This window comes from Podarcis melisellensis (genome assembly GCF_964234715.1).
Source record: "Podarcis melisellensis genome assembly, chromosome: W".
Classification (NCBI taxonomy): domain Eukaryota; kingdom Metazoa; phylum Chordata; class Lepidosauria; order Squamata; family Lacertidae; genus Podarcis; species Podarcis melisellensis.
In genome coordinates this window covers 20,314,205-20,328,012 of record NC_138535.1, presented here as the reverse complement: position 1 = coordinate 20,328,012, position 13,808 = coordinate 20,314,205, and the positions used below count along the sequence as shown (strand labels likewise).

The 13,808-nt window shown below is 45.1% G+C and overlaps 1 pseudogene across 1 annotated transcript; it reads right to left on the bottom strand.

Moving 5' to 3' along the window:
• Positions 1-1,080: 1,080 nt before the first annotated feature.
• Positions 1,081-10,275, bottom strand: LOC309361159 (E3 ubiquitin-protein ligase RNF4 pseudogene; annotated as a pseudogene). Its single transcript, XR_014173429.1, has 3 exons — positions 10,194-10,275; positions 7,118-7,148; positions 1,081-2,301 (listed from the first exon to the last, which is right to left on the bottom strand). The product of XR_014173429.1 is annotated as an E3 ubiquitin-protein ligase RNF4 pseudogene (transcript).
• Between the last annotated feature and the right edge of the window lie 3,533 nt (positions 10,276-13,808).

Sequence of the window (13,808 nt, the reverse complement as noted above, 5' to 3'; positions counted from 1 at the left end):
ATTGGCTGGCATACATTTAAGATACAGGTAGGTAGCCGTGTTGTGATTGGTATGAGCTTTTGTGTGCTCATGTATCTGAAGAAGTGTGCATGCACACGAGAGCTCATACCAAGAACAAACTTAGTTGGTCTCTAAGGTGCTACTGGATAGGGACGTGGGTGGCGCTGTGGGTAAAACCTCAGCACCAAGGACTTGCCGATTGCATGGTCGGCGGTTTGAATCCCCGCGACGGGGTGAGCTCCCGTCGTTCGGTCCCAGCTCCTGCCCACCTAGCAGTTCGAAAGCACCCTTAAGTGCACGTAGATAAATAGGTACCGCTTTATAGCGGGAAGGTAAAAGGCGTTTCCGTGTGCTGCCCTGGTGCCGGTTCGCCGGAGCAGCTTCGTCACGCTGGCCACGTGACCCGGAAGTGTATGCGGACAGCGCTGGCTCCCGGCCTCTAGAGTGAGATGAGCACACAACCCTAGAGTCTGTCAAGACTGGCCCGTACGGGCAGGGGTACCTTTACCTTTACCTTAAGGTGCTACTGGAAGGCATTTTTTATACATTTAAGAGAAAGTCTTTCATTTAAGAGTTATCAACATAAAACGTTTTAAAGCAATTAGACCTATTAGTACAGCAGCATCCCAAAGTTCAACAGGTCAAGCCATTCATAGTTCCACTATGACTACGTGACAGGGCTGAGAAAGGGAGTCACCGCAACTCAAGTTGACTTCATCATGCGAGGTTCAAGTCTTACATGCTTGCTGCTTGAAACATGGCCCTATGGGTGCAGCTTCACCACAGCAAAGCGTTTATGAGAAGCAGAGAATTACTTTATCCTCTGCCAACCATTTGAGGAGTGTTTCACATAAATGGCTTAGCTCATCTCCATTGGATTCTGCCCCACGTGGCAACCTCGGTACGGACTCCACTATGAACTGCTCCTTAAGCATATGCCTGGACAGGGAAAGCTGCTCAGATCTAACATGATGGCTGTATTCTCTTCAAGAGAAGACTCGGACCACCCAGAGTTCTTTGTAATAAACCATTCATGCATGCAGCGTTAGAAATGAGCAACAGTGTTGTATAAACCTTGGTCTTTATTAGGGCTACATCAACAGAAAGAGGGGTTTGCCACTAGAAAGCAAGTAGACGTGGAACAGACTTCCACCAGTGAGTGGTTGGCTTTGGTTTTTTACAAGGCAAATTGCAAAAAGAAGCTGCAGGTTGTATTATCATAGATGACTATGACTAGCCTAGTCTTGAATAGATGAGTTCACTCGACATCAGTCTTTTCTCAAAGCAGCAACAGAACTAGAACAGAAATGAGATATTGGCACAAAGCAATGTGGCAGCAGCAGACATATCCTCCAAGCTGTTCTTCAAACATCTACAGACCTCAAAAAATGTGAGCTGCAAAAACCTTAAAGCAAAACGAAGCTGAAACAGTACAACTGGACTATAAGGAGGCCAACTGGGAAAAAGCGAAATTGCTAACTGTCATATTGAAGTCATATATACTGTACTTGGTGTGTTCTTTGGAGTTCACTCATGTTTATGAAGGCCACATTAGACTGTGTTCAGGAACACTCATGTCTTCACATATAAATTGGATGATACTCCTTTGGAGTGAGTTTCCTCCTACAAATTGGGCAAAAGTTAGCATACCTAAGAAAATTGCTGAGGCACTGACTACAGAAGATGTGGCCACATGTTGTTGACACTATAAGCTGTCTGCTTTGCACACTCTCTTGAAAGCTGTCTATGCAAATTCCACAACTCAAAGTGCCTGAGGATCTTGCAAATTCCCTCCTTCCCACTTCTCTGGGGAGCTTTCTAGTGGCAAGAGCACCACTCTCTGTGTGTCTGCTATCATCACCACCACCACTAAATATGAGGCTGTCAGACAATGGTTGAGGTCTGAACTCTCTATTGGGCTGCTGCCCACTCTCTCCAACAAGCACAAGAGAATCATTTTGCGTAAGATCAACAAATATAGGTTCTGAAGTTTCGCAAGTGAGGTCAACTACTTCCACATCAATGCTTCTATCCTTAAGGCTGTGTGGCAGGGAGGAGGAAGCGGAGGAGGAGGAGGGGATGCAGGGTTCAGAAGCAGTTCCCACCATCATCTTGCCCAGAGTATGAGGAGGTCTTGCGGAGGTGTTGCGACTGCCCCTCTTGCTGTTGCTGTGCTGGGTTGCATTACATTCTGTACTTGTTGAACTCATGATGCACAGGGATGGGAGAGGCACAGGCTGCAGAGTACTTGCTTCCCCCCTTATCTCCGTGTGCTGCTCCCTGCTTAGTCGCCAAGCAATTCTGTAATGTGATAATGATGATCATGAATGCTCTCTCTAAAGCAACTTGATGCAACTGGTGACGCTTTGGAGCACCGTGACTTTCTTAGAGTTGTTTCTTTTATAGCAGGTACTCCGAAGCTGGAGCAAGTTCAACATCTTGAGGAGTTAGGGCAGGCTTCCTCAACCTCGGCCCTCCAGATGCTTTTGGCCTGCAACTCCCATGATCCCTAGCCAGCAGGACCAGTGGTCAGGGAGGATGGGAATTGTCGTCTCAAAACATCTGAAGGGCCGAGGTTGAGGAAGCCTGAGTTAGGGTGTCTTTCGTGTTACTCTATAGAACTGCATTCACGTGGGAAGAAACAGGATTAGGCTAAGAAGCAGGCACACAACTATTAGTTTTCTATCTTTCAGCCAAAAGATTAGCTAAAACAATTAGGATTATTATGAGGTGGAGCATCTTTCCCTACCTTGACAGTCCTCTTTATACAAGAGTCTGATAAGGAGAAGGGAAGATCTCATGATGAATGTCTCTTCTTCAAGAAGAACCAGGGCACATAGCCAAGCTGAGGACGATGGGAAATCTTAAATGAAATTCATTGGCGTTGCCTCTACTAGAGCGCACCTCCTATGGCTGCTCTTGCAAGAGGTATTTTCCAGGTATGACACATTCAATGTGTACACCCAACAGGGTGGATAAAAATCAATGATTTAAAAAAGAATAATTAAAAAATCTGTTTTTTATTTAAATTGGATTTTTAAAATAAAATGCTTTTGGAGGAAAGATCTTTCTAAAGATAGTTTTCTATTTAAGTTACATTATAGTCCAAAGGCTATTCATCAGGAAAGTAAGGTGATAATTTGCTGGATTAACTTTTTAACATGGAAGGTAGGGGCGGGAGATGCGAGGAGGTCACAAGAAGATGAGAAAATATGTTATGCTATGTTATAACTTTGTTTGTTTGTTACACTATTACTTAAAAATTTCAATAAATATTTTTTTTTTTTAAAAAATATTCATCAGGAAAGAAGTATTTGTTTTAAGTCTTCCATGTGTGCTAAAACTCAGTCTAAGTTTTTTTTGGGTTTTTAAACAAAAAAACCCCACGTTTAACCACATCAGTTAACAAACATGGATACATATGCTATAATTTTATTGTTTTAGTTAAATACGCTATTTAAATTGTTATTAAGGAAATGATTATTTTTCTCCTTCAGCTGTCCACGGAGGCGCAGGTCAATTCTGTGCCCAGGGCAGCTGTTTACCAGCTCCATCTGGTACGCAGGATGAGACCCTCCCTGCCTGCAGACTGTCTCGCCAGAGTGGTGCATGCTCTAGTTATCTCCCGCTTGGACTACTGCCATGTGCTCTACATGGGGCTACCTTTGAAGGTGACTCGGAAACTGCAATTAATCCAGAACGCAGCAGCTAGACTGGTGACTGGGAGCGGCTGCTGAGACCACATAACACTGGTCTTGAAAGACCTACATTGGCTCCCAGTACGTTTCCGAGCACAATTCAAAGTGTTGATGCTGACCTTTAAAGCCCTAAATGGACTCGGTCCAGTATACCTGAAGGAGCATCTCCACCCCCATTGTTCTGCCCGGACACCTGGGTCCATCTCCAAGGGCCTTCTGGAGGTTCCCTCGCTGCGAGAAGCGAAGTTACAGGGAACCAGGCAGAGGGCCTGTGGAACACCCTCCCACCAGATGTCCAAGAGAACAACAACTACCAGACTTTTAGAAGACATCTGAAGACATCCCTGTTTAGGGAAGCTTTTAATGTTTGATGGATTACTGTATTTTCATATTTTGTTGGAAGCCGCCCAGAGTGGCTGGGGTAGCCCAGCCAGATGGGCGGGGTATAAATAATAAATCGTTGTTGTTGTTGTTGTTGTTGTTGTTGTTATCAGGGAGAGCATTGGTGCCAAAATGAGTTTGGCAAAGAATGGATTTTTAAGGGAGTCTTTCTAGTGAGCACAGTGCACTGGTGAGGCTGCACAGAAGTAGCATCAAATGCTGAGGCACAACATGGGCAAACTTCTCGAATTTGCAAAGGGGATTTAAAAAGTAAAATAGGAGACTTCCGGTCGGCGCCAGCGTTAATGGCGGTCCTTGCTTCGAGCTCCGAAGCAGGACTGCTCCACGAGTTCGGGTCTGACCCGCTACGGCGAGCGGGGGACCCCTAAAATCACAGGTGCTGAAGCCTGTGAACAAGGAGACTCGGTGGGCACCTTTGCGCCCCCCGGTACTGTGAAAGAGCCTTTTTAAAGGCTCCGGAGCGGCATCGGGAGTGAGCGCGGTGCTGAGAGTCGCTACCCAGCCCGTGGAGTGAAGCCGCGTCGCCATCAACGGAGAGCGCCGATTCCTTCCTGAAACTACGGACCGACTGTAACACCCGTGAGTAAGACTGAGAGATTTAACGGGACATTAAAGTTTGACATTTGGCTGAAAACGGGAACGGCTTAAATTAAGGAAGTCTGCCTCCCCGAACTGCATGATAAACAAAGCAACGAAAGAACAAGCTGCATTTAAAAGGAAAATTCTTTTCTAATCTGTCAAACCTGACATTGAACTTAAACCTCCCCCCATCAGGCAGGAGAAGGGGGGAAGAAAATTGGACACTGTTAACCTGCATTAAAATAAGCGGAAGGAAAAAAGTCTTTCACTGCCAAACCCCCCTGGACCGGGCTGCCTGAATAAGGCACCGGGAAAGTGAACTGTCAGATTAATTGGGGATACAAAGTGGACTTTATCTGAAACAAAATTACGGGACTTTAGAGGAATTATTTTGCTGAACTTTTGGTTGAAACAAAGTAAGGATTTACAGTTTGACTCTTGAACTTTTTCATCGCTCTATGTTTCCTTGTTTCTTTGTCTCTTATTTCCATTTGGATACAATTGAATGCTCCCTCTAGAGGGTTTAAAGGGAAACAGTTTCATTGAAGAAGAAACAGTGGGATTTTCCACTTGTAAACTTTTCCTGTGAGAACGACCTTGAGGATATGAGCGCCCCAGTGGATGAGATATCAACCAGATCCAAAGCAAAGCTTGCACAAAGAAAAAGGGGCTCAATATCAGGAGCAACACCAGCTGTGCAGGAAAAGGCAACTACAGCATCAATGGATTCTATGACACAGGCACTGCTTAAAGTAAACCAGTCTTTGGAAGCACTGACAAAGCAGTCTACAGAAAATTCTAAAAAACTGACAGAACTGACAGCAAGATTGGACTTGAATACTGCAACTGTGACATCTAATACAGATTCTATAAATAGATTAATTCAAGAAAGTACAGAAACAAGAAAAATTGCGGAAAGTGCCAAAAGTACCGCAGAGGAGACAAGGCAAAAGTTTATCCCGATTGCAAAAAAAGTGAATGAACATGATGCAACTCTGGCCTTAATGGAACTGCAGAGAAAGGAGAAAAATCTGAAATTAAGATTAGTTCCTGAAAGTGAGGGGAACAATCTTGCGGAATTCCTTACAGAGAACTTTGCGGAATTCTGGCAGGATGAATTGGAAGTAGATGAGGAGTTTGTAATAACCACAGCCTTTCGGCTGGGCAGGAGACAAGGCAAGAAGCCAAGGGATTGCCTAATTACACTGAGATCTAAGGAAGAAAGAGATAGAATATTGAATCTGCATTATCAAAAGGCACTGGTGATCCAGAATTCTCAGACACAGATCTTCAAGGATATCCCTAAATATATTTTGGAGGTAAGAACCCTCTACAAAGATCTGGTTGACCTGCTGAAGAAAAATTCCATCCCATTCAGGTGGGAGTTCCCACAAGGATTGTCCTTCAACTTTAAAGGAAAGAAGATTAAAATAAGAACAATTCAAGATAAAGAACAGTTTTTGGAGAAATACTCAGAGGATCTGCAGAAAGGAACTGTAGGAGAGAAAGAAACAACTGACATTGCAAATCTATCATTTGGACTTCCCTCAATACCAACGGAGGAAGAACAAAAACTTGGAGCAGTTGGAGGAAAAGGTACTTATAATAAATGTTGGAAATGCAATGAGACTGAAGGTACCTTTTACCACCTTTGGTGGACCTGCCCAAAGATTAAAGCCTTTTGGGAAATGATCTATAATGAAATTAAGAAGGTCCTTAAGTGGACTTTTCCTAAGAAACCTGAGGCTTTTCTCCTGGGCATGGTTGGCCAATTGGTGCCAAAGAAGGACAGGACTTTTTTTATGTACGCTACTACAGCAGCAAGAATTCTTCTGGCAAAGTATTGGAAGATGCAAGAACTACCTACTCTGGAAGAATGGCAGACAAAGGTGACAGACTTCATGGGACTAGCAGAGATGACCGGCAGAATCCGAGACCAGGGGAAAGAGACAGTGGAAGAGGACTGGAAGAAATTTAAAATATATCTTAAAAACTGTTGTAAAATTGAGGAGTGTTAAGATGTCAAGGGGTAAGAAGTAGAGAATTACAGCTGTAACTGATAAGTTTAAGGAAATTTAATGAAAGGGAATTAATAGATAAACTGACTAAAGGGTTGCTAAAAAAATTTGGAATAAGGATGCAGCGAAAGGGAGGTATGGGGAAGTCGGTATATGTTTAATGTTGTGTATGTTTTTGTTTTGTCTTTTGTTTGTTTTTTATATTAAGTGTTGGAAAAATGAATAAAAATTTTTATATAAAAAAAATAAAAAGTAAAATAAAAGTCTTGAAGTGCAAACTTTGAAAAGAACAAAAAGTTGCATGATCCCTCCATAGCTTCTCATTTGCCCAAGGCGGCAGTGCACTGTTGTGCATCTTGATCGGGCTCACAGTCAAAGCGACCACCTCTTTTGCAAAGACTTTAAGTAAAACAAACTTACCCAGTAGCTTCTTTGGAAGCCGCCCTCGGACCTACAGCAGGAGGAGAGACACAAAAAGGAGTTAGATCTCCAGTATGGCCCATGCTCAAACATCCAAGGAAGCATCCTGGCTCTTTTACTGCAGCTGCATAAGCATTGCTGGGGTCTAGCATGGGCAAAAGTGCACAGATTGAGAGACTGTTGTATCCTTGCAAAATCTTTTCCTGTGGCTTTTTGCCAGTTCCTCTGACAGGTAGTGGCAAGAGTGTTGAACTAAGACTGGGCAGACCAGGGTCCAAATCCACACTAGGCGTGAATGCCCAGTCCCTGCCTCTCAGCGTGGCTGTGGGACTAAGTGGGAGGGAGGAGAACTCTGTACCGCCCCTTGAGGACTTGGCAGAGCAATGGTTCCACAGTAGCTTCACTTCTCTCGATCACATCAAAGTTGATGCATCGCCACAAATTGGCCAAAGACCTGCCTGACTCTGAACTGGTGAAGAGCAGCAAGGATGGGACACTTTAGCTGCATGCTCCTGTCCCAAGAACCCAGAAGATGGCTAAGCGCTTAAGGACAGGGCTGAGGTTTTGTCAGGAGACAAAGGTTCTTGAGAGCAGAAGCAGGCCAGGCCTAGGCAGCGCGGCCTACGAGGGCTACACAAATCTGTCAAGCCTAAGTGTTAGCAGTCAAATGCTGGGTCACTGTGACTCGGGACTCATCTTGGGTTCCCTATAAATGTAACCAGCCATCTCTGTGGGCCTCAGTCTGTGTGTAGAGTGTGTGTGTCTCAGCCAGGATGTTGTGTTGTTGCAGACGGAGCGGCTCCAGGACTCCAGTTAATCAGTAACTAAGAGCTGTGCCTCTGGGAAGACGAAGAAGGCTGCTAGGAGCACTCGGTGTATGCTCTTTGACTATTCTGTTTCTGAACAAGTTTATTTTCTTCAGTAAAAGGTAGTGCTAAGAGTGTTGAACTAAGACTGGGCAGACCAGGGTCCAAATCCACAGCAGGCCATGAAGCTCACTGAGTGACCATGGGCCAGGCACTACCTCTCAGGGCCATAAGCATTATATCAAGTCAATATTGCGAGGAACAACTACATAGCTGAATTGAAAACCCCTAGACCAATTAACGGATCAATATTAAGACCACAACGTATCACTTATAGATCAAGCAAATCTGTGGCTGATTAATTTTAATTTATTCATTTTGAAGTGTTCTACTCTCCTTTCCGGTTGAGAGAGTAGCTCTGTGTATGTTACAACAGACTACCATAAGCGAACAAGCGGCACACAGACAATCCAGCACTCTTTGGGCTGGTGGACAGCGTGCTAACCACTTGGGTTAAAGTGGTTATTCTTTTAGGTTAAAGAATATGGAAGTGATTGGCTGCACTATTGCCAAGTCAATGAAATGTTTAAACAGGATTTGAGGGGGAAAGGATTTGATGATAACAAATCAAAATTTGAAATTGATGTATTGAATAATAAATAAAAAAAATTGTCTAAAATGTATAAATTGCTGCTTGAATGGCATTTGAAAGATGAAGAGGTAAAGTCGGTTATGATACACTGGGCCAAAGATTTGGGGTATAATATACAGTTAAAAGATTGGGGAAAATTGTGGAAGGGAGGATTACAATTTACTGCATGCAATGCTTTGAAAGAAAATGTGATGAAAATGTTGTATAGGTGTTATATCACCCCAGTAAAATTAGCTAAAATGTATAAAATAAGTAATGAATGTTGGAAATGTAAAGAAAAGGAAGGACCTTTTTATCACATGTGGTGGGAATGTAAAAAAAGTGAAAAGCTTCCGGGAAATGATATATAATGAGATGAAAAAGATGTTGAAACAGACATTGATTAAGAAACCAGAAGCATTTTTACTTAGCATTGTAGGAGATGATATTAATAGACAGGATTGTAAGTTGTTGTTATATGCAATGACTGCAGCAAGAATATTATTGGCACAAAAATGGAAGCAAGAAGAACTACCAACGAAAGAAGAATGGAGGGTGAAGTTGATGGACTATGCAGAATTAGATAAATTAACAGGAAGGATTCGAAACCTGTGGGATCAGAGATTTGTAGAAGACTGAAGTAAATATATGAACTATTTGAAAAGTAATTGTGATGAACAGATTACGCTAGTAGGACTGCAAGAAGTTTGGTAAGGTGGATAGTTTGAAATACTGCAAGAAAGTCTACGAAAAGCATTATTAGTTAAGGATAATTAAATGTAATCTAGAAATTAAGAAATGCAGAATAAGTGATAAAGAATGGGAAATCATCAGAGGTGTTGACGGAAGTCTAAAATATTGTATAAGATGAGAAGATCTGTTGTATGACTGTTGGAACTGATATGTTTTGATAGATATAAGATATTTTTAAAAAAAATGATGGATGGCATTGAGAAAGCGGGTAGGGAAAAGTCCTTCTCCTGCTCTCAAAGAATCATCGAACTGCAGGCTCTCACCAAACTCTCTCTGTGTCCCGTAATGTCCGTGGCTCTGCTCTGAGTAAGATCAGGTCGGCCCCCACGTTCAGCTCTCTAACCGCCACACCACACTGCCTTCCCTTTGCACGCTCGGGAGCTGTCTTTGGCTCCTTGCTGCCTATACCCTCAGAAGACGAATCCCCGCCCCTCGCTTTCGGAGGGAGCTGCTGCTGCCATCTGTGCCTGGCGTGCACGGGTGGCTCACGCCTCTTGCGCGCTTGCTCTTGTATCATGTCCTGCTGCAGCCTCGGAGGGCAAGCGCCTCTTCCCTGCCTTGCCCGCTTCCCCTGAGAAAGCCTGTGGGAACCACACTTTCTCCCTGGCTGCAGGTCTCGTCTCTCGCCCACTGCACGCAACTTCACATTCACACACGCACAGCTATACACGGGTCTGCCGCCCTTTGGGCGCGCACCTTGCCTCCTTGCATTGCTGGCAGTTCTCTCAAGCAACAGGTGTAATAAGAACAACACTTTCCTGGCGATTTTCCTGCAAGAAACAGGCAGACGCAACATTTCACCCCCCTCCCCTAAATGTCTACTCAGAAGTAAGTGCATTGAGTCAGATCGGGCCAACTAGTCCCAGGTAAGTGCGTACACACTTACTTTGGAGTAAGCGACAGCAGGCGCTGCAGCCTCCGTGCCCTTCTCGGGAGTCCGCCTTGAGCCCCACGGCGGGAAGCTCTGCTGCTCACGACGAGGCCAGGTCCCTGCCAGGCGCATGTTAGAATCAAGCCTTGTCAGAGGAATGTGCCACTCTTCGGGCACCCGGCTGATTTCCTTGTTGACCTCCCCGTCTGCGACTCCTGGCAGGAAACAGGCGAGGTCTCTTATCGGCGATCCTTCTCAAACGTGAGAAGAACACACCACTCCTTCACTCTCCTCCCTGCTATCCCCAGGGAGGGGAAAGAGACAGACAGAAATGTATTTACATGCCTTTATTTCTGTCTTTTGCAGCAGTACAGAGAAACATGTCTGCACTCTCTCAACATCAACAGCAGAGAGAGTATAGACTCCTCCCATGTACTTCCAGTACAGGTCAGATGACACACTGAGCTAACATCCGGTGCTCAGTTCAGTGAATGGACTGCCCCTTTCTTCCCACGGTAACAGTCACAAACATCAACATCCTGTTTGCAGCCATCTGCAGCTGCTGCATTGCTCCTTTTTGGTAACAGCGCATGGGCGAGCGACCAGCTCCTGCTCTCCCATCTGTGCAATAGTTTCAAGGAGTTTCCCCAAAGAAATCTGGAAGCAGATTTTAAGGGCTGCGATTCCCAAATTTCATTCCCATCCTTGGGAATCGTTTGTGTGCCATATCTTTTTCAGGGGTTCCATTGATAACCTACATGAAGCAATAGAGAGCATAATTGAGAATCTAATCCTCCCCCCTCTCTCTATCCATTGCAATTTTCCAATTTGGTTCAGGGTGACTGTTTTTCTCACCCTCTCCAGTTGCACATCCAGACTCAGGCATGCTCATGGGTGAGCTGTGTGATAAGCCGGTGGAGACAGGGTTTTCATGTATGGGGGGGTACTTTGTACATGCTCAGAAGCACCCTCTACACATATCCCAAGGCAAGTGGATGAAAGCAGGCAGTGCCAAGAAGGCGTGTCTGTGTGGGCACTAGGGGTATGACTTGTGGACTTTTCTTTTCTTCCCCCAAAAGAGTTTCCTGTATCATAAAGAGATGCACTTTTGCTTAGAAACACTGGAAAAGGGACTAAGTATTCTCAGTTATGGAAAAAGGACGCCCCAAAATGAAAAGTTGGAAACATCGTATATGTAACGTTACTACTCATAACTACGAGCACTTTTTAAAACTTCATGGAACTGTTTATAACTTTTACAGCTGCCTGGAACTTCCTCAAACTGTGGAGAATGTTCAAGAAGAATCCAAATATTGGTTTATAGGGAAAGATTTGTGGGCAAACAACTAAACTTCTTAATTTTTAATACTTCTTTCTGTGGCAATATACAATTGTGGTTGGAGAATCCCAGCTGGGTGGACGGGGGTCTAAATATAATCATAATCATAATCATTACAATGTCACACAAGATCCTCAATTTATTCTCAGCAATAAGAAGTGATGACCCATGTGTATTAGAAAATTTGCAAGCTCTATTTTTCCTGGATACATGCTATGCATATTAAATACTACATTGTTTATTTATTTTTTGTTTAAATCGGGTGCTCAGCTTCTTCTACCATTGCAAGGAAATAGCCTCCTATCCTGAGCAGTACTGAGTGTCCAGCCAAGCAGTGGACTGGGATGCGGGCCTCACTGGAGTCCCTTGGGCACGCCCATTGTCCAGAACCTGGCTGGCCAGAGCCCCCTCTGACAGCAGGCACCATGGGGGGGGGGGGGAGAGAGATCTGCTCGGTGGTGAAGTGCCCCCACTTTGCATGCCAAAGGCTCCAGGTTCAATCCCTGGCACCCCCCCCCCCTTAAAAGGACCCTTGGCCGGAGAGCTGGTGCCAGCACAGCAGACAATACCGGTGGGTTAGATGGACACCAGTGTCCGCCAGATTCTTCTGTTCTGTGCCTTGGCGGAGCAGGTGTGATGAAACCTTGGGCCTCACCCCGGAAGTTTCTGAGCTACAATTCCCCTCAGCCCCAGCTGATGGTGGTTGATGGGAGTTGTAGTCCAAAATATTTCTTTGTTTGCATTTATATCCCACCTCGTTCTCCAAGGCGCTTAAGGTGGCAGAGGTACAGGGTTCTCCCTTCCTGATTGAATCCCATCGCAACACTCTCTAGCAATATCATTGCAGTGCCTTTGAGTGCATGCAGAGTGCCCATACCCTGTGATGCCTTGCGACTGGCCTTTGCGTGGCTTTATCCACCAGGGGTCGCCGTGAGGGGCGGAGAAGAGCTATAGTTCAGAAGGTCCCAGGCTTAGTCCCCAGGGACATCTCCAGCAAGCAGGGCTGGGAGAAGACTATGAGGAGATGCTGCCAGTCAGTGGAGACAATTCCGAGCTCTATAGACCAGGAGTCTCTGACTTGGCAAAAGGCAACTGCCCCACGTTCTTATGTTCTTCTATTATTCTGCGTGGAGCAAATGGGCGCACAAAAAAGGGAGTGAAAGAGAAGGAGGGGCACACATTTCAACACGACACCCTGGTCGGGTGCTATTTATTCATCCATTCAGTGCATTTATATCCCCTCTTTTCCTCGGAGGAGCTCAATGTGACATCCACGTGGCGTCCAGAGTGGCGCAATCTAATCCCAATGACAACCCTGTGAGGTAGGCTAGAGTGTGATACGGAGGAAAGGGGAGGGGGGCATACTTTCCTCTACCCATCTACGGACTACCACGGGGTTCGAGGCGATGACCTCGAGAGAGCCCACTCCCACAGGGACCCTTCAATGTCTCACAAGCACCACACTCCACCCGAACCCCAATAAAGTGCCTCTTTCCCTTCCTTTCCACGAGCGAAATAAGCTCAAGTATATTTCTGTATTTCTCTGCTAGTAGACCATGTGTTTCTGTGCTCCCGCTTATTCCTATGGCCGCGCTTTAGCCAATCAGAACAATGCATCCCCTTTGCAGGACTAGCTCAGCTAGCTCTTGCACGCCTCATTTAACCCCTTGACAAGTCGATGACAGCCTCCCGCTGCGAGAACAATGGAACTGAAACCAGTGACCTTGTAAAACTGTCAAAATCTTGCTACAATGTATCCATTTCATTTCCTTTTTTGATCTTCAATACACACTTGACCGGCAAAGTACTGAAACCTTTGGAAATTGATATAAAATCAACCATAACTCCGATTTCCTCTATCTTGGTGTCGTTCAACTCAGTTCCCTCTGGACTCCATGATGCTACCCCTACCTCCATAATCCCCAAAGCGGCAAGTCACGTACTCAGGAAGACCCTAATCCTGTCAGATCGTTCTGCCAAGCCCTTCCTCCGGGCAATGCCAGGTGGCAGACAATGCATATCTGGACTATTGTTTTGTCATCACCGGTACTCGGGAAGTGTTTATCTATGCATATCTCTCACTCTGCATACTCCCCCTCCCTTCCCTGGAATGCTAATCCGCGTAACCCCACCTTTCTGTAATATATTCATGATGTAATCCGCGAAACCCAACCTTCCCATAATGTATTCATGACGTTTCTTGCACTGTATTCTGGGACTTGGAGGGAACTTTTAAAAGTTTATGTCACCCCATTCTCGGGGTTCAATCTCATCTTGAACCTGTTGCGCAA